This window comes from Dermacentor andersoni, chromosome 6 (genome assembly GCF_023375885.2).
Source record: "Dermacentor andersoni chromosome 6, qqDerAnde1_hic_scaffold, whole genome shotgun sequence".
In the NCBI taxonomy this organism is placed as follows: Eukaryota; Metazoa; Arthropoda; class Arachnida; order Ixodida; family Ixodidae; genus Dermacentor; species Dermacentor andersoni.
The window spans coordinates 42175516-42199724 of record NC_092819.1 but is presented as its reverse complement, the minus strand read 5'-3'; the positions used below and the strand labels follow the sequence as shown (position 1 = coordinate 42199724).

The following is a 24209-nucleotide window of genomic DNA, read 5'->3' as shown; positions in this document are numbered from 1 at the left end:
GTTCGACCCCAAACGTAATGCAGTGCAATTTTTAGTGCAGTTTAATTGTAGGGTAATTCAAAAATGAGGATCTAAAATTATGCTTATATTATTATATAATGATATTATTATATATTTGTTATATTATGCTTATATTATGCTTATAAATTATGCTTATAGTTAGCCACGAGAAAATAAGCGATTTCAACTCTTTGGTGGTGCGTTTTTCTTTCCCCCTAAACTGCAGTCCTCTGCGTGAAGGTGCTCGGACTCGGCCCGGATGACCATGAGGTGACGTGGGCGTTCCTTCCGGAAAAAATCAATCGACCATTGGCCTCTCACTGGCGAGATGTAAATAACGCGCCCGTGTGGATGCCTTGACCACTGCCCTGTTGTCCGGAAAGCTCGTTATACTTGCCATCAGGTTGCCGCGATTCATAAAGTGCAAGTAGTTTGGCTCCACTAACAGGTGGCCCGTAGCTGTGAAAACGCTTACGTTTAGGCTAGTTGTGTTTTGTTGTCACAAAGTGCTTCTTGCGCTAAAAAAAAAAAAGAAGAACAATTGTCCAGCGCTTCGTGGAAGAAAGCCGTACGGGATACGTCACCTTTATGAAAAACGCTTCACTGGCATTGGCAGAAGGTGGGCAATAGGTAGCTGCCAAATGAGAATTAGGACAACGTCACTGGGTGTCAGTAAACTGACAATTCAAACGACGGTCGATAAGGACATATTTAGTTTGGTATTTTCGTCTTATTCCCTATTCAATTCGTTATAACTCCAAGGTTCGTTAAATGTTATGGAAATAGATCAGTAATACGACTCCTAACGTAGATAACTATGAATTGCAGATATTTCTGCAGGCATTCACTCTAAATTTAAGCTAATTTAACCTAACCTTTTGCGCTTGAGCGCTGGTGAACTGTTTCCCTTAAAAGTGGACTGCCTTTTATGTTAGTGGAAACTTCCGGTCTCATGCAGTCACCTCTAAAGATTCTGAGACGAATTCTCAAAATTATTTTGTACGCCCTGTGTAGCATTGTCTCCAAGATGTTAATATCTCACTGTATGTCCAATTCTTGCTTTCGCTTGCGAAAAAAAAAAAGGTGCTGTGCTCTGCTGTGCTTCACGTACAATATTGTTTGAATACCATAGTTGGGTTCATTGGAGCTCACCTTGTCGTTTCCATGCACATACTGTATGATCAAAGGCGAATAATGTTCCTACATGTTCTCAATATGTCATACAAGTACGATGTGAGGGGGAGAGGACGCGGTGGTCCGAAGGCAAGTGCGAAAAATATTCGGGCAGAACCCACCATTTTCGGGATGTTTATCGTCGTTAATGCGATCGGCATTCAACTGGTGGTGCACATCGTCAGGTGGTATCGCTATTGTTTTCTTCTCGCGTGATCCCGCTTGAAGATCAATATACATATAGAACTGAAAGAGCCACCACCGAAACGCGTCATGTATGAACCATGTACTGCAGCCAGGATCCGCTCTTGCGCTTCCCTCTTGACACGCTGCGCCATCTAGGAGCGCGCGAGCGAACTCCCCCTCCTTTTGAGCGGCCTCCGTGATTGGCACCGGTGCGCGCTGACGCTGAGGATTAATCCCTCGTTGCACTACCCGTAGTCATGACAGCATCGGGCCGCTGTGTTCGAGGATCCAGGTTCAATACCCACCAGTACCAAGGTTTTCCAAGTCTTTCTTTTTATTATATTTATAATAATAATTTTATTATTTACTCTTCAATGGATACAGCATATGATTTAAAATTATGATTGATATATTAGAAAGACTGCCGGAGTAAAATGCCGGGACACATCATACAAGCCGCAAAGTGGGGGGAATTGGGCAAATGCTAATCACATTTAAAAAAAAAAAAAACGTTTGCAACTGCACTTTCGGGTATTGTTCGGTGCCTGCAATGTTGTTCGAGGAATCCGTCTTCCTAATTTTCAGGTATGGCTTCTAGAGGCAGTCTAATATGACAGAGTAACGGCAAAACTGGTGCTCTTTCGTTTTACCCGCAGTCATCTAAACACTTATAATGTGTGAATCAGTGCGTCCAGGTGTTCTACTTTGAAAATAAATTATGTAGGTCTGTGCCTGGGTGAAAGGAAAAGAACATAACGTTCCATTGGACCGTTTCCTTAGCACCGTCATATTGGAGGACAGCACACGTACGCTGAAATCAGGAAATGAAGGATACTGAAGCTCAGAGTTCAGTTCCCTGAAATACAATATAACCATTTTCATGCGGAGTATTGCACTCATGTTGATAACAAGTAGCTTTTGCACGATAAAACACATCTGTTCAGGTCGTATTCCTAGAGAAGTAACAAAGCGCAGAGAGTGCCACATATAATGGCCTGCTCTGATGCAGAAACAACAGATGCCGGTTTTTCATCGTAATAGCAGATCTCTTTCTTGGAATGTGCATCCAGCGAGCTCAAGCAAACACCATTATCTCTTCCTTCAACTTCTGAATTTTCTAGTATTCCTGCGTAATTCAATGGTGTCGTTTTTTTTTCCGCGTAAAACATCAGGTGTCTGTATTGTTGAGAAAACCAATCAGAACGAAGTTTTCTTCCGAAGCTTAACGCACGAAAGCAAAAATAAAAAAAGAAAACGATGCCATGAAACGCCTTCTGCGTCTTAACACCTGCGAACTGCATGTGGAAGACCAGGAAATATCCTGACTCGAGAACGCCGAGCCAACATAAGTCACACGACATTGAGTTCCTGTGTTTCATTCCTGAATAGAGTCTGAATGGGAAGTCGTACGGTCCGCGTATTGTTAGAACAAAATAGAAAGCCGACTGAGTTTAATCTTCCGGGACCAAGAAGACCTAGCATTAAATCCATGCGGAGTAGGAGTATATGTCGATTTCTCAGTGACGTCTCTAAATACAGGGTTGGAACAACGCAAGATCTATATGACGTAAAAGAAACCTGAGATATTTTTTAGAGTCGGCTAATCCACCTACGTAGCCGCCCTCGGAGTTCGAGAAGGCTAGATTAATGAACATGCCCGAAGCTTAATTTGTATTATGCGCTTCCCTTAGAAGCTCTCGGTTTCTGTATTTTCAGCAGTAGAATATGTTGTCATATATGTACCAATTTATTAACTTATTTCTAGTTACGCCACGCTGGTAACTCTACCTTGCAATGGAGTTTCTGAAACGAAACGCAAAGTTCAGTCAAATACAATCTTCGCGCATCCGAGGCGCCAGCGTACCATCCTTTTGAAACACGGGGCATAGGCGAACGTGCTTAATTTTTGAGCGATAAAGTTTTCGCAAAAGCGCAACACAGCCTCACTGTTGGGCTCGGCGCCCTAAATTTGTAGAGAAAAGGCTATTGGCACGCAGTGCATTATTCTACCACAAAACCTGCCTTCCTTTCGCATTGAGGTACAAATCAACGTGGAACGTTAATGTACTTTGCAACTGATTTCGGGGTCGAAAATCCCAAAACAGTTGGTAAAATTCGAATTAAGTGGCCATGTCTTGAGCATCAACCGGCTTCCGTAGAAAAATCCTAACGCATGTACCGTAGAGCAATTATATCAGAAGTTAGTTCGTGAAAACGTATTGTTTGAGGCGTTAACGAGTATCGCACTTTAGCTTATATCAGCCAGCTGCCACTAACAGTCTGTTGCCAAACAAGGTCATCGCCACTCACGTGCCCAAAAAATTTATTTCCGTTAGATAGCTTGTCTGTTTGCCTGAGGAAATCTAGAAAAAGGTACATCCGGTATTGCTATCTCTCATTCGCATAAAAAGACGTGTGGTATATTAAAATAACTAGTTGATGTCTGTTTATGTTTACACCTTTTGCCCTTAAATGACAGTGAAATCGTTATTTACGGAAGACGCGCTAAAAGAAAGGGAGAAAATACGATATGAAAAGCAGGGAGGTTAACCAGAATAACTTCCCAATTGGCTACTGTCCGTTGATTACCAAAGTGTGTAACAAAAGCCGGTGCCGTATACCTTCACGAGCGCTCCCAAATCAGAAACTCCTTATATAAATTGTGAGCCTGAGACATAAACCGTTAACCGTGATAAACAGCTGTTATGATCAACCTGCCATATTACCTTTCAAGACCTTTCTCAGTGAGTCTTTGTTGCACCAGACAAAAACCAGCCAGCGAATGACATCTGTCACATTCCTTCCCAAGCTCTCTCCCTCCCCCGTTCTTTTTACATAATTTAGTTCATGTTACTTCCAGCTTACAGGTTCACACATCTACGTGCATGACCGTGACACTATAGCCGATGATAACAACATGTAATCTATTCCAGCACAAATGTTTAATCACGATTCAAAAGGGGCTATGATATGGAAGTTGAGGAGGTGCATTTTTCCCTATCTGAGGGCGAAGTCCAGGTAGCAATCCACTGCCGCAAGCTTACCTCATTTACTCACAACATCACTGCTACATTGTCCTACATAATTAGCTAGCCAGCTGTTGAGCTTAGATAAGTGCGCTTCGTTCCTAGCTCTGTACGCACAAATTGTCACAAACAAGAGGCCCATGTCTCGCTAAGCACTGGGTTATTGATCTATTGTGCGCAAGCCCACGTCCAGTTTTCTAACGATGGCAAAGCGAAGGAGTGATTTCGTTACAAGAAGCCAGCGATATATGAATGTTTAGATAAGCTTTGATGAACCAACTCTAAAATCAAACGTATTGTCAAAGCTGCGTTATGAGTCCAATGCCAGTCAGAAGACTTACGAAATGCATTCGAAATATCTGCTTAGGTTGCAAGCTAGCGCGAATAATGGAAGTTGGCCCTTAGAGCATAAAATTTGATATTGAAGTGGTGAGATCTGCTCCAACCTCGCTAACGGTAGCATTAGTGCGCGCGAACGAACTATTGGATTCTGCGATTGGAAATTAACGGGATAATCATCGCGAGGTGCTCCTCTACCATTGCCGTCATCGAGCCTGCCCTATTTTTGTGGTACGGTTAAAATACGGCCTTCCTTCCCTGTAAAGCTGTTTTCGCCATGTTGTACCTTCGTCCAGCCAATAAAGGCGCCGGCAAACGCTGAAGAGAAGACGAAGAAGAAGCTATACGCGTGCTGAAAGGGTCACAGGAATACGTCAATAGTTGAAGCTTGAAGGCAACATTTTGACAACGGGCCTGATCATCGTCAGGGCCTTTTTGCCGAAACGTTGAAACCCGGTTAAGTCTTTTCTTAGTCGTCCAATGTTGATTCGAACGCACTTCGGTTATACACTGTATACCACGCCGTGCAGCTCCAGGTAACCCGTTCACATCTTCCACTCCTTAAAACACGCCAGCTTAAATAAAAAGAAAAGTTTAATGTGTACCGTCGATACGCTGGCAAAATGCCATGCGAGCGCTAGGAATCTTGCAGTGACGTTCTCTCCGCTTGCGAAGGTTTATCTTCGTCAAACTCAGCACTTGAAAGGTGCAGCGATTCCACTATTTCAAAGATTGAAAAGAATTTTCGAGCTCTCCAAGCTTTCCGAGCCGAAGTTACAAGGCACACGCTGCTCTTCTATGGTCGCCAAGAAAGAAAGCTTCTTATCAGTGCATTGAACCGACCACTCTGTGCTTGAGGACGAACGTGCGGGATGTATAAAAAATATTTAAGAAACAGATATGTTGGCCTGAGGTAAAAATGATCTACCCACGTCTAGAAACATTCTCAGTGAGCTGGTTCCCACTCGTAATAAGTAGGAGTAATGCGTGAATCAAGGTGTGCAATACCTGCGGTGCCCTCGCAACCTTGAGAAACGTGCGCAGGTGAAAGACAATGAATGAACAGCTTTATTGTTATTTCTACAAATGCTTACTCGTCTTGTGACGCGCAATCGTTCCGATACGGGGCTTTATCTTCTTTCTTGCTGCGAGGGTAAAGTTGTTTGAGCATGCACCGCTAAGCTCCTATACGTTAAAGGCTTAAAGAGGCTATGCCACCCTTTTCGCCAACACAGCTGCTCATTATATAGAGGAAAGTTGGATCACGACGGGCAATTCCCGCAGTGATGCTCATCTAGTCATATACAACTATACGGCAGCTTTTCCACATTCCTTTTCACCGACGAGCCTGTTAGCGTGTGCGCCTGTTTGGCCATCAAAAAAAAAAAAAAAAAAAAACATCGCCGCCCCTTCCAGTCAGTGAAGATGGCCGAACAGCGAAGCTGTGTTAGTTACACCGAGTGTTACACCATGCAAGTCAAACTTCGCAAGCAGTCTATTTTGTTTCACCATTCGTTCGCCTCATTTTCGTTTTTGCGTGCTTCGCGTGGTGAGGATGCGTTAGAAGTACTTTTAGAAGTCCTTTAGAAGGGATGTGCAGAAACGTTGCTCCGCCCCTTTCTACGCGCCAGTAATGAGAGCAAGGTTTGGCCTGGAATGAAAACCATCAGACTGCTTTTTTTTATTTCATTTGGTGAGTAATGTTGTATTTGCTTGATCTTGTGTGGTCTCTTCTACCGCTTGACCTTGAATTGTCGTCTCTTGTTTCTGCACTGTTCTGTGTGCCCCTTCCGCTTGCAGTGCTTTGTCTGACGACGTTGAATCTTGTATTGCTTGCTCTTTAGTTGACGGCAGTTGATGGCGTCTACATTTCATAATCACGGTCTTGTGCTTCAAAATTAAATCGGTCCGTCACTTAAAACAATGAATGGCTCATACTGCCTTAAGCAATGGCTCATACCCATGTAAATTCGGGCTCCCCATTCGACGACGGAAGTGAAATTCTACGCTGGAATGACGAGCGGCAACAGAACCAGCTGTGGAAGAAGACGACGACGCTCGAGCCATTGCTCCTGATGATAGTTTTAGCGAACTCCGACAACGACGGCACAGGGTCCGCACAAACTGCTTCGCTCTGAAATGAATGATCTTGAAAGCCTCTTTGTAGAAACAGCAGAGGAAGATGATGAGTGAGAGCCGTCAGCAACGTGTAGAATTACCCGTGTCTACACTCGCGGTTTCTTCGACTTATTCCAAATCGTATCGGCACAAAGAGACCACGAACGATTGAACCGCAGGAAATTACGAACGAGATTGTCGCGGGACCCCTTCAAGAACATCGCAGTTGATATTCAAAGTGAAGGCGAACTCGCTCGTAGGTGAAAACGCTGATTTGTGTGCCTCAAAAAAAACATTACCTTCGTGACGATGATCAGGGGCCGCCGAAGTCTTACTGTTTTTAGCTTAGATGCTGCGCCAAGCTTGTACAAATCGACCAGCCACTTAGTTTTTTGGCCTACCAAAGTATTTTTGCAAGAAAATGAGATATATTGCATTTATTCTATCCTCTATTTTAGGGAATGTCCACAAGCCGCCTTGCCTTTCGCTTCCGCCCGCTTCTTATAATGCAGTTTAGATGCACGTGCTAAATACACCCAAAGCAAAGCTTTCTTAGTTATCAAATTGCTGTTACGCATGAAAGCGGCTAACTAGCCCCGTCGTGGCAAAGGAAAGAGAAAATATAGAGCACGGTGTCTGGTAAACACCCTTGCGTACTAATCTTTGAAAATATAACACACCCTGAGCAAACCTTGGTCACATCTATCAGTTTTCCCTTTTGAATGAGTTATAAGAAATGTTGGACCAAAATAAGGACTTGTGTACAGGTGTTAATGTACGTTTTATCCATCTCTATATACTATAGCCGTGGTATTCATCGAAACGCCTTTGGATGGATGGAAACGAAGCCTTCACCAAACGTAAGCAGGGGTGATGGCGTTGAAGATGCATTTGATGCGCGAGCGGTTCTGCCCTTTCTCTATTACACACACGTTGTTGAATGTATCGACAGAATAAGCTATGTACTAATATATTTGTGGTTGACTCTGAACATGTATATGCTGTTCATGTGCCCCAGCTGTACCTGCACTCGTTCTGAGCATTTCTTTTTCAGCCTTTTTTTTTCATTCGTATGAATTTAGATTGTAAAACTGCGTCACGGAAATTATTGCCAACTTTCTTTCTTTTTTTTTTTTTTTTTTTTTGAGGGTGGGAGGGGGGGGGGGGGGGGGGGGCTTATTGAGCCATTCAGCGGGTTAAGCAGAGAAGTAGTGTTCTCTGCTGCGGAGTTGCTTTTGCGCGATGTTTCACACTGGCGCTTAAACATGATTGTGTGAGAAAAAAAAAAAGTGGCAGCGTGGTCATTCTATCAGTGTTTGTGTCAGTTAACCAGGATGCTTACAAAGCGTCATTGCCTCTCACAAATCTGTCCAGGACACCTTTTCCGTCATTTCGCGCGGTGTACAATTTAATTTGTGAATAAATTACCTTGGGAGTTCAGCTCGGTACACTCAATTTCTTTCGCGAGCTGTCAGAATGACTGAGAATATAAGTGCCTGCAACCACCTTGTATACTCTTCTCCGGCCGTCAATCAGCTCTGAATGAAGACGGCAAAATAAACCCGGCGCTACATGCATATAATCCAAGCAGAAAGGTAAGAGGATTGGTTATGACTGCAATATCGATGTCAGCAATTTATCTTTCTTGAAGATGCAGTGATCTGTTACGTTGTTTCGAAGACAGGAAAAAATTCGAATCGTCTGATACAAAAAAGAAACAGAAGAAAATCATCATTGAGGTTTATTTCTGGTTTAATGGCGCGGATATTCCCAATATGCAACATTTTCGCACCCACTTCTTGGCCTTGTATAAACTAAGAAAAAAAAAACAGCTGAAACTGCGGCGCCAGCATTTTCACTGCCTTCCCCTTCAAAGCGCACTGAACCTCAACTTTGAGCGAAGGCAACCTTTACGGGCCATTAAGTTCATGCCCTTTCACGACAAGTGTCGTGGAACGGTTCTTTATTGTGCCAGGCAACTTCCCAAGGAGTTTCCTCTCGAAGCCAAGAAAACGAACGCCAAAAGTGGCGCGTAAGGAAGGAAAAGCGACAGCGTCGGCATTAAGTCAGCCGAGCAAATCAAATTCGAGCAGCTGGCGCCCAGACGTGACACCAGCCGGCGGCAGCCATGAATTATGCACGGCCGTCAAGTAAGTACTGTACAGAGCCCGACGAAAACTCGATAGAAGAACGGCGCGGAACTTCCTCTGAGAGGGTTGTGTGGAAACCCCAAGACACGGCGTAGTCTTTTATGACCGCGCACGACGTAAGTAGTTGAGAGCGCTCGCTTTGTGGAACTTCAAGTGGCGAAGATTAATAAATACTTCTCCTTCTCTTACCACGTGACTATGTTCAACGTCACCCAAACACTTGAGATGTTTTAATGGAAACCGAACATAACTGAACGGTCAGTCAGCACCTAGAAATCGATTAGTCAATTAGGTCAATTAGTCGCACAAGACACGGAACATGAGATTTAAAATTTACAAAAGAATAAAGATGGGTTGCAGAGCGGGGGAAAAGCATTACGAAATCGCGACCAGCAGCTTACCGTTATCCGTGATAAAAGAAGAAAAAAGAAAAAAAGGAAGTATACAATCATCGCATTCTAACAGTGCTAACATCAGAGACTGAAACTTGGAAGTGAACAAAGAAGCTTCAGAAGAAGCTAAGAACCGCGCAACGAGCGATGGAACGAGAAATGCTAGGCGTATACGATTAAAAAATGGGAAGACAGTGGTGTTGAGTAGAGAGCTAACGGGGGTAGCCAATATTCTAGTTGACATTACATGGAAAAAATAGAGTTGTAGAAGCCATGTAATGCGTAGGACAGATAAGCGGTGTTCTATTCGAATTACAGATTTTGGGCTCGTACAAGCTAGAATTGTTCGTAAGATCAACTTTCAGCCGATGCAACCAGTGCAACTGACGGTCCTCTACGGCAGTTGCACTATATATATAACAGAAGAAGGGAAACCGAGTGGCTTGATTTTCATTAACCATGACTTGGGTATATATGTTAACTAGACTTAGCCCTGGGAGTACATATATATATATATATATATATACCTGCTGTGGTTGGTTAGTGGCGATGGTGTTTGGCTGCTACGAACGAGGCCTCGGACCGAATGCCGGTCACAGCGGCCGCATTTCGATAGGGGCGAAATGCGAAAACACCCGTGTTCTTAGATTTAGGTGCACGTTCAAGAACCCCAGGTGGTCAAAATTTCCGGAGTCCCCCACTACGGCGTGCCTCATAATCAGATATTCGTTGAAATGAAGGTGGTCCGGAGCAGACCACCTTCACCATATATATATATATATATATATATATATATATATATATATATATATATATATATATATATATATATATATATATATATATATATATATATATATATATATATATATATATATATATATGTGTGTGTGTGTGTGTGTGTGTGTGTGTGTGTGTGTGTGTGTGTGTGTGTGTGTGTGTGTGTGTGTGTGTGTGTGTTGTCGACAAATTCGACTTCGCCCTGCCATCTGTTAGCCGCCTGGTTAGCTCAGATGGTAGAGTGGCTGCCCCGGAAAGGCGGTGGTCCCGGGTTCGAGTCCCGGACCAGGACGAATTTCTTCTTCAACTGTGAAACTTTCACTGTCTAGTGTACGGGGAACCGGACACAGTAACCAGACGCTATGGAGCAATTTCAGAAAACCAAAGAGCCCTAAGGAGGATCTACCCCCCTCCCTACAAAGACCTTAGTAGAGAGCAGTCGGTTGCCTGGAGCAACTGCATACCCTAATCTCAGTCTACTGAGCAAAATCTATCCGCGAACATATGACAATAAATGCCCGCTATGCGGGGAGCACGCAACGCTTTACAACGTTACATGGGCCTGCCAAAAACCAAAGGTAGCATCAGTACACAAAACGCCAACACCGGAGCAGTGGGAGACTGCGCTGTCCTGCTCCAAGCCTCAAGAACAGCTCAAGCTGATCGACCGAGCTAGCAAGCTGGCAAAGGCCTCAGGGGCCCTACACTGAGAGCTACACCTTCGCCGGGATACCTTCTTTGTGAAAATAAAGTTTTTAATTCATTCATTCATTCGTAGGCGATTCTGTTCGCATTTCCCTTCTCGTGTGTCACCACAGTGATATCTCGCTCCGCATTTTGGATAGCATTGCTACCCGTCGTATGCATGTAGGTTCCCACTCTGTAAACAACACGACAAACTGTGGGCATATATACAATGACCTTGCAAATGAATTTTGCAACACATAGACAGAGTAATAGCTCCAAATACGCCAAGAAATCAACAACAGCGACAATTTTTGGTAATTTGATACGTTTAGCCTGCTGTCGCTGTTTCATATTTACATAGAAAACCTTAGCATGAGAAGTGCTTAAAAAATAATGTAGAATTATAAGCGTGGGCAAACTTACTGTGGACATGTAACAGAGCTAGGGATGCAGACAACAGGTCAAATCAATGATCAGCTTTGCTGATCGTCGTGGAAGAATACCACATTTCTAGCAACTACGACACTGCGCTGTATCTCCGCGACCACTAATAGTACATGCACTAGTATATCTCAAGCGTGGAAAAACATATTTTGCAGAACACTAAGTACCAGCTGTAACTGTAATGATCTTTCCAGCCCAGACAGCGTTAAAGTTGTGTTCTGCACCAGTGCGTACACCTAAGTCATCATCATCATCATCATCAGCAGCAGCAGCAGCAGCAGCAGCAGCAGCAGCAGCAGCAGCATCATCATCATCACCACCACCACCACCACCATCAGCCTAGTTACGCCCACTACAGGGCAAAGGCATCTCCCATACTTCTCCAACTACCCCGGTCATGTACTAATCGTGGCCATGTCGTCCCTGCAAACTTCTTAATCTCATCCGCCCACCTAACATTCTGCCGCCCCCTGCTACGCTTCCCTTCCCTTGGAATCCAGTCCGTAACCCTTATTGACCATTGGTTGTCTTCCCTCCTCATTACATGTCCTGCCCATGCCCATTTCTTTTTCTTGATTTCAACTAAGATGTCATTAACTCGAGTTTGTTCCCTCACACAATCTGCTCTTTTCTTATCCCTTAACGTTACAGCCATCATTCTTCTTTCCATAGCTCGTTGCGTCGTCCTCAATTTAAGTAGAACCCTTTTCGTAAGTCTCCAGGTTTCTGCCCCGTAGGTGAGTACTGGCAAGACACAGCTATTATACAATTTTCTCTTGAGGGATAATGGCAACCTGCTGTTCATGATCTGAGAATGATTGCCAAACGCACCCCAGCCCATTCTTATTCTTCTGATTATTTCAGTCTCATGATCCGGATTCGCGGTCACTACCTGCCCTAAGTAGATGTATTCCCTTACCACTTCCAGTGCCTAGCTACCTATTGTAAATTGCTGCTCTCTGCCGAGACTGTTAAACATTACTTGAGTTTTCTGCACATTAATTTTTAGACCCACCCTTCAGCTTTGCCTCTCCAGGTCAGTGAGCATGCATTGCAATTGGTCCCCTGAGTTACTAAACTAAGCAAGGCAATATCACCAGCCAATTGCAAGTTACTAAGGTATTCTCCATCAACTTTTATCCCCAATTCTTTCCCCTCCAGGTCTCTGAATACCTCCTGTAAGCACGCTGTGAATAGCATTGGAGAGATCTTATCTCCCTGTCTGACGCCTTTCTTTATTGGTATTTTGTTGCTTTCTTTATGGAGGACCACGGTGGCTGTGGAGCCGCTATAGATATCTTTCAGTATTTTTACATATGGCTCGTTTACACCCTGATTCCGTAATGCCTCCACGACTGCTGAGGTTTCGACTGAATCACACGCTTTTTCGTAATCAATGAAGGCTATATATAAGGGTTGGTTATATTCCGCACATTTCTCTATCACCTGATTGATAGTGTGAATATGGTCTATTGTTGAGTAGCCTTTACGGAATCCTGCCTGGTGCTTTGGTTGACAGAAGTCTAAGGTGTTATTCTATTTGCGATTACCTTAGTAAATACATTGTAGGCAACGGACAGTAAGCTGATCGGTCTATAATTTTTCAAGTCTTTGGCGTCCCCTTTCTTATGGATTAGGATTATGTTAGCGTTCTTCCAAGATTCCGGTACGCTCGAGATCATGAGGCATTGCGGATACAGGGTGGCCAGTTTCTGTAGAACAATCTGCCCACCATCCTTCAACAAATCTGCTGTTACCTGATCCTCCCCAGCTGCTTTCCCCCTTTGCATAGCTCCCAAGGCTTTCTTTACTTCTTTCGGCGTTACTTGTGGGATTTCGAATTCCTCTAGACTATTCTCTCTTCCATTATAGTCGTGGGTGCCACTGGTACTGCACAAATCTCTATGGAACTCCTCAGCCACTTGAACTATCTCATCCATATCAGTAATGATATTGCCGGCTTTGTCTCTTAACGCGTACATCTGATTCTTGCCAATTCCTAGTTTCTTCTTCACTGCTTTTAGGCTTCCTCCGTTCCGGAGAGCATGTTCAATTCTATCCATATTATATTTACTTATGTCAGCTGTCTTACGCTTGTTGATTAACTTCGAAAGTTCTGCCAGTTGTATTCTAGCTGTAGGGTTAGAGGCTTTCATACATTGGCGTTTCTTGATCAGATCTTTCGTCTCCTGCGATAGCTTACTGGTATCCTGTCTAACGGAGTTACCACCGACTTCTATTGCACACTCCTTAATGATGCCCACAAGATTGCCGTTCATTGCTTCAACACTAAGGTCCTCTTCTTGAGTTAAAGCCGAATACCTGTTCTGTAGCTTGATCTGGAATTGCTCTATTTTCCCTCTTACCGCTAACTCATTGATCGACTTCTTTTGTACCAGTTGCTTCCGTTCCCTCCTCAGGTCTAGGCTAATTCGAGTTCTTACCATCCTATGATCACTGCAGCGCACCTTGCTGAGCACGTCCACATCTTGTATGATGCCAGGGTTAGCGCAGAGTATGAAGCCTATTTCATTTCTAGTCTCGCCGTTCGGGCTCCGCCACGTCCACTTTCTGCTATCCCGCTTGCGGAAGAAGGTATTCATTATTCGCATATTATTCTGTTCCGCAAAGTCTACTAATAGCTCTCCCGTGCTATTCCTAGTGCCTATGTCATATTACCCCACTGACTTGTCTCCAGCCTGCTTCTTGCCTACATTGGCATTGAAGTCGCCCATCAGTATAGTGTATTTCGTTTTGACTTTAACCATCGCCGATTCCACGTCTTCATAGAAGCTTTCGACTTCCTGGTCATCATGACTGGATGTAGGGGCGTAGACCTGTACAACCTTCATTTTGTACCCCTTATTAAGTTTCACGACAAGACCTGCCACCCTCTCGTTAATGCTACAGAATTCCTGTATGTTACCAGCTATCTTCTTGTTAATCAGGAATCCGACTCCTAGTTCTCGTCTCTCCGCTAAGCCCCGGTAGCACAGGACGTGCCCGCTTTTTAGCACTGTATATGCTTCTTTTGTCCTCCTAACTTCACTGAGCCCTATTATATCCCATTTACTGCCCTCTAACTCCTTCAATAGCACTGCTAGACTCGCCTCACCAGATAACGTTCTAGCGTTAAACGTTGTCAGGTTCAGATTCCAATGGCGGCCTGTACCTCACCTAAGTCAAGCATGCGCTAAAAATGCGCTTCGCGCTTTTGTATGGCTTATAGCGCGTCGGCCACAAGAAAGAACTGTCATATTGAAGTAATAGTCATGGCCTCCCAGCCGATCCCCTTCGACGTCGCGTTCCATCACTTGCCAATTACTTTGTCAATGTCAAACATGTGTCAATGTCAAACCTGTGGTAATGTCATTCATGTGGCAATTTCAAATATGTGGCAATGTCAAACATGTGGCAATGTCAAACATGTGGCAATGTCAAACATGCCATTGTCAAACATGTCAATGAAAGTGTGCAAGAGTGGTGGCTCGCAGAGAAAGGATGTCTCCGAATGTAACATTTCAGTCTGAGTCGGTGAAACGGCACTTCTAAAATGTTTTTTTTTTTTCTTAAACACGAGAAACGGTGATAGAACAAGAAGAAACTGACCAATCGTGTAAGCACCAACACAATATGGTAACGTAGGGAAGGACGCCAGGGTAGTCGCACGAAGGCGAAAATTTCAGGGAGGTACGCCCAACAACTCAGTATAACGAAAATAACTTCGAGTAGGGCGATGAGTAGGCGGGTGCGACAGCGCTGGGTTCGCCCGCGGCTAAACGGGAGCGTTTCCATCTGCAAGGGCTAGATGGCGCCACGGCCGGCGCCGCCAACTCTACAGGCGCCATTTTCAGGGACGTAGAGGGAGAGCCGTACCCAGCTGGGAAGGTAAACTCGAGCGCGCGTGTGCGGGTCGTGTCGTCGTCGGGAGACGACGCGGCCGGAGTGTGACCCAGATTTCGGCCTCTCGCTGCCCGAATCGAATGCACCTGAGCGGATGACACGCTGACAAAGACAGCGCCGATGAGGTAAGCAGCCGTGCCGAATCGCATGCAAAGACCACATATTTTCTTCCCAAAGATGATGACAAGCCCCCTTCTTGTACGACAAGATATCAGAAGATAACCTTCGTTCTTGATTTAGGGATGGAGAGAGACAGTGGCAGATAGGCATGTCTCACGTTCCTTTTCTTTTATTCGCGTGTTTGAACGCACGTGCGGTCAGCGGTGCGCGCTTCTACTTAACAGTCAAGCGGGACGGGGGGGGGGGGGGGGGGGGACCAATTCAGCGAGATTGTCGGAAACATACGATGAATGAACATAGAAATACGATGATTAGTGCTTTTGAACCTTCTGCACCCGAGTCTCGTGCCCCTGGTTACACTGAATGGCGAGTCCTTACATGAAAATACAGAATACACGCTAACACGGCTCCGTGGCATCTTAACATGTTTCGTTCCTACAATGAATAGCGGAGCATGCTTGAATCCTGAAACACCGCACCCGCTGCGGTGGCAATCCGCAGCGTTACACTGCTGAGCACGAGGTCGCGTGTTCGATTCCTCCATGAAGCTTGAAGCGTCCTCGCTTCCGACCGGGTTCCCAGAGCCGTATACTTTGGTAGCCGCGACAGCAAGCATTAAAAGGCCCGTAGGCACAACGAAACGACATTTAGTCAATAGGCTTTGAAATCAAATGAACTCGGAACAACGTTCGGTCAAATGTGCAAACACACGGGCAACTATGTATAGCCTTCCCCTCGGCATGGCACACGCCTCACTGGCCATCCACAGTTTCCCCCGGGGGCCTTACTGTTGTCCTCGCTGTTATACGAACGCAATGCTGATCACGCGTGATGGCGCACCAACTATTGAGTGCGGGTTTGGCCACACTTGTTGCAGCGCCACGATCACGCGGTGGGAGGGTGGAAGAAGAAGTGGTCGGAAGTAATCTTGAGCCTGCACCCACTGCGGCGTTTCTCATATAGAACCCGTAAGCTGTTTAGGGACGTCAGATCCCTTTAATTTAACAAACCGCATTTCCTGATTTGCTAAGGTAGAGAAAGTGAAAACGACTTAACAGTGGTTGCATATCGTGAAATAAACGTTGTATCGTTCCGCGAGCTAGGAGCAATTTCCAAACTACAGCGGGAATCGGGGCCTATAATTGGTCATTCAGGATCATTCAGGAACAAACGCGTGAAACGAGGGACGTAACATGTAAGAGGGCTGTGTGTGTGTCCCTCACCTGGCGGGATGGTATTAGGTGGTCATTGTCCCACGGTGTCGCTGCTCCTAAGTTTTCTTTTTTCATAAATTTCGTCCTGCCGGTTACCCACTGTATAGTGAGACTTGGCTTTGAGAAGCCTTACCGTTGCTTCTTTGGCGTGTTCTTTTTAGAGCGCAGCTCTTTGGCGTCCGTTCCTGGGTTTCGCGTCGTCGTCGGCGTTGTCGTCGGCCTCGTAACCAGCTCCGCCCCCCTTTCATCCCCCCAGCGCTAGCAGCGACCGACTGATACCGCTGGATGCCGCTGACACCGCTAGAGAGTCAAGATAACGTGACTGCATAGAACACCGTCGCCGCCATGCAGAAAGAGGAGGAAAGGGTCCCCCCCCCCTGTTCTTGTGTGGCGATAGGGTGCTCTTCAGTTGCCGACGCGCCGGTTATTTCACGTAGGCCCCGGCACGTCGACGAATACGTGACCACCTTCCCACGGCTAGACCTGGTTCTTAGCGCTGCGGAAGCGAGGGTATCATATTGTTTGTGTCGGCATCGGCGGCGTTGTCCCTGAAACCAACTCCGCAGCTGGGGTTGACTCACTATCGGCGTCAGCGGCATCAGTCAGTCGCTGCTATCTCTTCCCTCCTCCCTTTATCGTGTTGTCCGCTTGCTGCGCGCGCTTCTGCCCCCATCGTTTGCCGCTGGGTGTACACGCCGCCCCCCTCCCACCTCTTCCTGCGAGTCTCCCGTTGTCAAAGCGCCGGCTCGAACTTAATTCCTTTCTTCGCTCCTCCTCCAATGCAACCCCTGTGCGGTGGCAATCAGAGAGCCAGATCGGTGGCGGCGGATCTGTATATGTGCACCGCCCGAGCCGAAATTGCCGCTGCCGTTCGCCCTGTGCGGTGGCAATCAGAGAGCCAGATCGGTGGCGGCTTGACATAAAGACAAACAGCAATTTCCTAACACTTATGCGGGAGAACATCCCGTTCCTCTCGCTCGTAACGCGTCCCACGGCTGTGACAACCTCGCGAGGCACTTGTATAGATCTCGTCTTTGAGAATCAAGCATTGGTGTACCAAGTCGAACATATATCAGTCTATTTCTCCGACCACAAAGCTTCCTTCATGACTGTCAAGAACTGTTAGTGGAGTCTTTGTTAAAGGAATACGTGTGAAAAATAAAAAAAAAATTCTGTGATAGCGCATACATGTGTTGCTCGATTTCTTTGCCTCAATCTATCGAAAAGGTGAAACAGCTTATTTGCTGCGCTCAAATTTCGCATTAGGAAGTAACGTAATCGTCGGTAATTTTTTTTTCTTTGTTTTCCTCTTTTTGCCTAAAGCCTGCGTGCCGAGGCAGGTCACGAATTAGACAGTCCTCGTACCGGTTTCATTACGCGTATATCTAATACAACGCGCTTCTCGCAGTTAAATCTTGCCTCTGAGCCCCGCAACGTTAATTGTTACTATGGTCTGACGCCTGCCATTGTCCGGCGCTTCAAAGTTCGAATAAAAATCTGGGCTTCCTACTCGAACAGCTGTTAAGATAAAATGACAACTGTTACGCGACGTTCGATTACCCAAGTGCAGAACAATGGGAGGCTCTGCTCATCAGCAGCGAGCTCGCAGCCCAACGGGCAATTGTGCAGCACGCCTGCGAGGCAGCAAGACTCAGCGGTGCCCTGGAATGGGGGCGCCGACTTTGTGAAGCGGCCAGGACTCAAGACATGAAGACACCGGCCCACCATCAATCTCTCTGAGATAAAGAGCAATAAAAGTTTTTCCATTCTATTCCATAACCTAACATGTCAGCATGGCGGGTGCAGCATTCACAACTGCGAATTAAAAAAAAAATATAGGCGAGAAGAGACAACAGGCTGGCGAACGAGGGTATGAGACGGCGAACCGGGCCCACGATAGCAACTAAGATTATGTAAAGTATCACGAATCATTCAATACAGGAGTTGCTTCAACAAATGGATCGAAATACGTTTCCAATTCGAACTATTGCAGCTGTTTCAAATTGAAACAGTCAGGACACGTGGTGCACTCGGTCATCAAACCGGCTAAAGAACCGAAAGTTTCGCTTGTACTTATTTCACTTTCACTTGTACTGTTTCACTGAGCATGTGCCGCCTTTCATAATGAGCATTATTTAAAACATATCATCGGAAATTACACACTAACAGTCAAACTGATTACTCATAGCATTAAAATTCTCAATCATGTCTAAAGAATCGATGAGCTATCAATTTATTTTTTCACGAACGAAACCTTGTTTTTGAGAAATTTGTGTAGGTTATCTTATTATATAGATTAGTCGGAAAACACGGGGAATGCGGGAGAAGGAAATTCGATACGATGGGCAAAACGGGAACAAGGCGAAAGCAGCTAGGAACCTCCTGCTTTCAGTTTGTTCTCGTTTTGCTCATCGTATATAGATTAGTGCTACTTACAAATGGATGGCAAAATTTCCCTTTCCTTCCGCAGGCTAAATTACAGCAATCTCCAGAGGGAGTGCGAACAAAAAAAAAAAGATACCGTGCTTATCAACTGTGCCCTTTGTTGCACATATGATTCATAACTTAACACAGCATCAGGCAACCGTTGTCCTCTCTATATTGCAAATAGTGCCGCACATTTCCCTTCCATCAGGGCCTCAACGCTCTTTCTCTCTCTCTTCATTTGCCGCCAGGCAGGGAAAATGGGGCCTTTCCCTCGCACAAAAAGCACGAACACTGGTGATGATGGAAACATGCGCTCCCACGCTTCTACACCAAACGCGAGCCCACAAACGCACGCAAGTACGAGAAAAGAAAGCCCTGTGCTCTGCCTCCTCCCCTCCTCCTCAAAAAAAGAAAAAAAAAAGAACTACGCTGTTGTCGCCAGAGGGCGCGGGGCGTCGTCGGCGGCGGAATAACGCCATTTCCCGTGAGAAATCGCGAGGTGTCAAGTTGATCCAGATAAATCGCTCAGCGAGCGCGAATGCTTGCTTGCCCGTTCGCTCGCCCGCCTGCGGGATTTCGATCGCGCCGGCCCCAGTCGGGACAGGCTGTGGCGGTGGCAGCAGCGGCGAGCGGGCAGCCGAAAACCCGCTCCTCTCTTCTCCCCACACCGTCTCCCCCTTATAGTATCCGCCTGTTAGCTCCCTGCGAGGCCTTTGACTTCTAAAAACGCGCTGCCGTATTTGTATTTGGCTTACGCTCTATACTGAAGCCTCCGTGTATATTAGGATAGTCTCTTTTCTTTTTCTGCGAGTAAACCGTTAGCCTGGCCGTAACTCACATCTACCGCGGGGTCGTTAGCGCCTCCGTCGCGAGGCATTTACCAAACCCCGCGGCGATGCCGGGCTGTTACTATTAAGATTGATCAACAGCGGCAAGCGAGCGACGGAGAAGGGGGCGCAGGCGCGATCAGGCCAGCTATTAATTGCCCGTTTATTGTGCGGCGCCGAAGGCAAGGGTCGATCGTTAGAGCGAGCAACCAGGAGGCAGTGACCTCTTTCCTTCCTCCCCCCCACCTTCTTTTTTTTGTTAACTCTGTTTAAGGATATATGTTGTTGCCTGCAGGTAGCCATCAACCTCTTTGTTATTTCCACACGTGACGACGATTGTAATATGTGGTGTTAGGGCTAAGAACTATGGTAAGAGCCCTTATTAGGCAATGGCTTTAATCAGAGAAATGTGTTGTAAGCGGGAACTATATATATATATATATATATATATATATATATATATATATATATATATATATATTGTTAGTTGCTACAGAAATGTACTAGAACACCATATATTAATTAAATTGTGGGGTTTTACGTGCCAAAACCACGATTTCATTATGAGGTACGCCGTAGTGGGGGACTCCGGAAATTAGGACACCCGGGGAACTTTAACGTGCGCCTAAGTCTAAGTACACGAGCGTTTTCGCATTCCGCCCCTATCGAAATGCCGCCATAATCCCATGACCTCGTGCTTAGCAGCCCAATACCATAGCCACTAGGCAACCGCGGCGGCTATGGCGTTCAGAAAAGTACATTCGCGTAACAGTTACGATCGACCTGAACTACTCGACTCGCGCTTTTTGTAAGCTGTTTACTGGAACGGCAATGCATATTGCAGCATATTTTATGTGGTGATAGAGCCTTAAGCTTTCTGCTAAGCGAACGTGGCTTCACTAGTTCCAATTGGGCAATTGTGTAATTAAAACGTTAATAGCGAACATATTTATTTATCCACCAGGACATTGCGTTTTCTTACGCAAGTAATTTTCGGCTCTTTCACAAATTCAGTTGAATCAGTGGAACAGCGCTATTTGTCACAGATGATTCTTTTAAAAGTCTGCCCGAAGAAAGAAAGAAAGAAAGAAAGAAAGAAAGAGAGAAAGAAAGAAAGAAAGAAAGAAAGAAAGAAAGAAAGAAAGAAAGAAAGAAAGCGTTCTCCGATATTGTGTTTTCCGTTTGAAAAGTCGTGAGTGTTAGGCCGGAGCAAAAAAAAAAAAAGAAAAAAAAAAGAAAAGGTGTCGGTAAAGTCTTGTACTTTGTTTCGCAACATTGCACTGAATTCGAAGGTGCAGCATGCGCAAGCCACTCAGGAGCGTGATAACGCAACTGAGGCTAAATCACGAGAACGAGATTGATCACGAGATTTATGCGGTGACTACGGTTTACGCGACCCTAATTATACGCCAGATTCGCAAAATTTCATGCAGATCACGAAGAAGAATAATGCAAAAATGTCAGTGTAATCGTGGTACGCTGATAAAGAGCGCAAGGCCCGCCCGCGTGAACTATCAACCGGCGTCCAACAACCCCTCTTAATTATTCACACGAGAGTCGTTATTTAGGAAGTAGTATCGAGAGCTGCCTACATGTGTGTTTTGTTCCTTTGAGAAACTTCCTACTATGATCTGGCATTGCTGCTTTTCATTCACTGTGAGTGACTTTTCTTTTTTTTTTTTTAGCTTAACAACGCGCCAGAGATCGTAGTCGTTCTGTTAAGAAGCGGGGAATAATATTTTGGTAAAGAATAAAGCGCATCCTGAAAAAAAAAAAGAAGTCATACCGCCAGAATCAGTGGCAGTCCACTTCGACCTATACCAGCGTCCCTGGCACGAAATGAGCATGGCCCGGGCCCACGAAAGCGGTATTGCAGCAAACAAGACGAGCGAGTCAAGAGCAGCAATGAACGAGGTCATAAAGCCTACAGGACAAAAAAACAACAAAAAAAACGCGCCGCCGTATAGAAGTAGGCCCCCCAAGCGCACGACGTAGTTTAAACTTCGTTTTCCCCCGTGCATTTCGGTTCGCAGCGCCATATACCCCGTTTCCGCTGCGCTCGGCGTCTATACGTATATGCGTAATGCGCGAGAGGACGACCGTCGCGGATATATATCCTTCGCATCTGGCGAGCTCGTTTGTTGAATCTTTCAGAGACGCTATTGCGGGCCTGTGTTTACTATATGCCGGCTCGCTGTACTAATATATAGCCAGCGCTACGCATTTTCTGAGAAGGCGAATTCTGCCTGCACATATACATGCGTGAGTGTTCTTTTTTTTTTTTTCGCCAGCATTAAGGCGAGACGCTGGAGATGACAGAAACAGCGCACTCGTATCCAGGACGCTTCGCTAGGCACGATATCAAAGTGTAACGCTCAGATGGTCTCAGCGGGAACCACTAAAAAGAAAAAAAAAGCTTTTTATCCTACTAGAAAGGCGAAATGCTCCCTCCGCCGGGCATTTCTTATTCGCTGCTCTCCGCTTGCAATGTTTCCGACATCGTCATTTTTTTTTATCATAGCCCGGGCGCCTACAGTCCACACCCCAGTTGTTCTCGGCAGCGGAAAACCATTTGCATTCTTAATCTTTCACGGGGAACAAATCTATCCGAAGGTCGTTCGCCCGCTCGCAACATTAGGCAGTAATTACACTTCCGCTCGAACGAATTTAAATATGCGGTCGTGTTTCCTGCATTAAATTCCTCTTTCTGTGCGTCTCTGTCGCTCTTTCTTTAATGGCGTGCGTGCTAATCTTTGCCAGATCGTCGCATTTATTCCGCCGTAGTTTTCTTACTACACTCCCGGGACAAAAATACTTTGCTTGACGGCACCTAATCGGTCACCGTCTGTTTCACTACACCGCGTCTAAACATTGTGTTTATGTGGAAATCGGATTTAACGGACTCAAGCGCTGTATTTGGCGGGTTGGTCTTCCTCATTTGATTACCTCGCGTAGCGCGGAACCTCTATCATGTTGGATCAGGCTCGGTTACTGTATATAGGATTAGATGAAGCAGCCAGATCTCGTACGCCAAACCTTACCAGGGATACAAGTGCATGCGGCGGGCATGTACGAGTTACTGAAGGCTAGTCGCGCTAGCGTCGAGAAATATTTCCCTGCTGTAGGTGCGCGCGTGTGGGGCAGCGAGGATGCGTTAAAACTGGTTATATCGGGCATGATATCCTAACAACTTCGGGCTAAGCGATAGTGGGTTTACAACCCGCTGTACACAGCCCGGGTTATATTGAGCGGCCCCGTGGGCTCAGTTCGGGGTTTTCGTATAAAAGCGTCGTGACCCCATTAGCGTGCGCGAAAAAAAAACTACGATATGACTTTGTCTTCATCCGAAAGTAAAACAGCTACGTTGACACAATCGGGCTGCTCGACAGGCTTGGTAACATATTTTGCCCGAATGAGCTCTGTCTTCAGGACTATTTCTGCTGCTATACAGCAGTAGCGCCTCAAGTAATAAGCCAGGCGTTAATTTATACGCGCATATGAAGTGCATGGCATGCGCTGCCCTCGTTGGACGAGTTCCGTGCTTTAGCGGGCACTCTGCGACAACGCTATGGTGAGCGTGAAAGTTTTGCGACAGTTGGGTGTAAATGAAACGCAAACGGCGCGAAACGTTTGGGCAACTGCACCGGGTGTGGAAGAAGGCCCACTTTGTTAGTCATTAGGGCATCATAGTCCCCATAACGCGCCATCACAATGAAACGAGTCGGCGCATCAATTTATGTGCGACGGCGTCCGCAACAAGTCCACGCACTTTTCTTTCTTTTTTTTCCGCTCGCGCCTCCTTTGTGAGTGGAGGGAAGGGTCCTGCTCTCGCACTCTCGCCATTATACTTTATTGTTACTATATATAGTGAGGCGCCAACCGTCAATGAAAGGTACCAAAACGATAGTACGATGAGCTTATATCGCATTCACGTGAACGTCGTTGTTGTGTCGATGGAGCGCTGCAATTGATAAAGGCTCTATATATCAATCACGCCGAAATTCCGGCGATGAGTAACGTACACGTTGTACGCGTTCGGAAAAATGAACATGGAGATTCTCGCTCCAAGCAACCCCCGCCCTTCCTCCGCCCTCCCGTCTTCCATATCAAAGACGCCTTGCCTTCTTTTCTCGAAGTAACAAAAAGAAAAGTGTGGAACCTCCGCTAACTCTGCATAAATGACAGTACACAAGACAGTCGCAAACGCCCAACAAGAGTGAAAAATAGCTTTTCTTTCTTTTTTCTTTCTTTCTTGCCGTGCATGACTTACAGCTACTGGAAGTTGCGCAGATCTGCCCAATGACGGCGATAGACTCAGAACGGCGTTTGTCCTGCCCCACCCTGCAGGATTGCAAATGCTCCCATATATTGTCGCCTCAAGTCCGTCACATCTCCAGCGAGGGCTCGAGCAAAGCTATCTTGC

General features: G+C 45.8%; 1 protein-coding gene and 1 pseudogene across 1 annotated transcript in view; both read left to right on the top strand.

Annotated features, from left to right (window-relative positions):
- LOC126521970 (uncharacterized) overlaps positions 1 to 8282 on the top strand; it is a 39480-nt pseudogene extending 31198 nt beyond the window's left edge.
- Positions 8283 to 15172: 6890 nt separating this feature from the next.
- Positions 15173 to 24209, top strand: part of LOC126521966 (uncharacterized) — a 183154-nt gene continuing 174117 nt past the window's right edge. The window contains exon 1 of the mRNA XM_055066199.2: positions 15173 to 15323. The gene's annotated coding sequence lies outside the window, so the exon portion shown is untranslated. The remainder of the gene's footprint in view (positions 15324 to 24209) is intronic.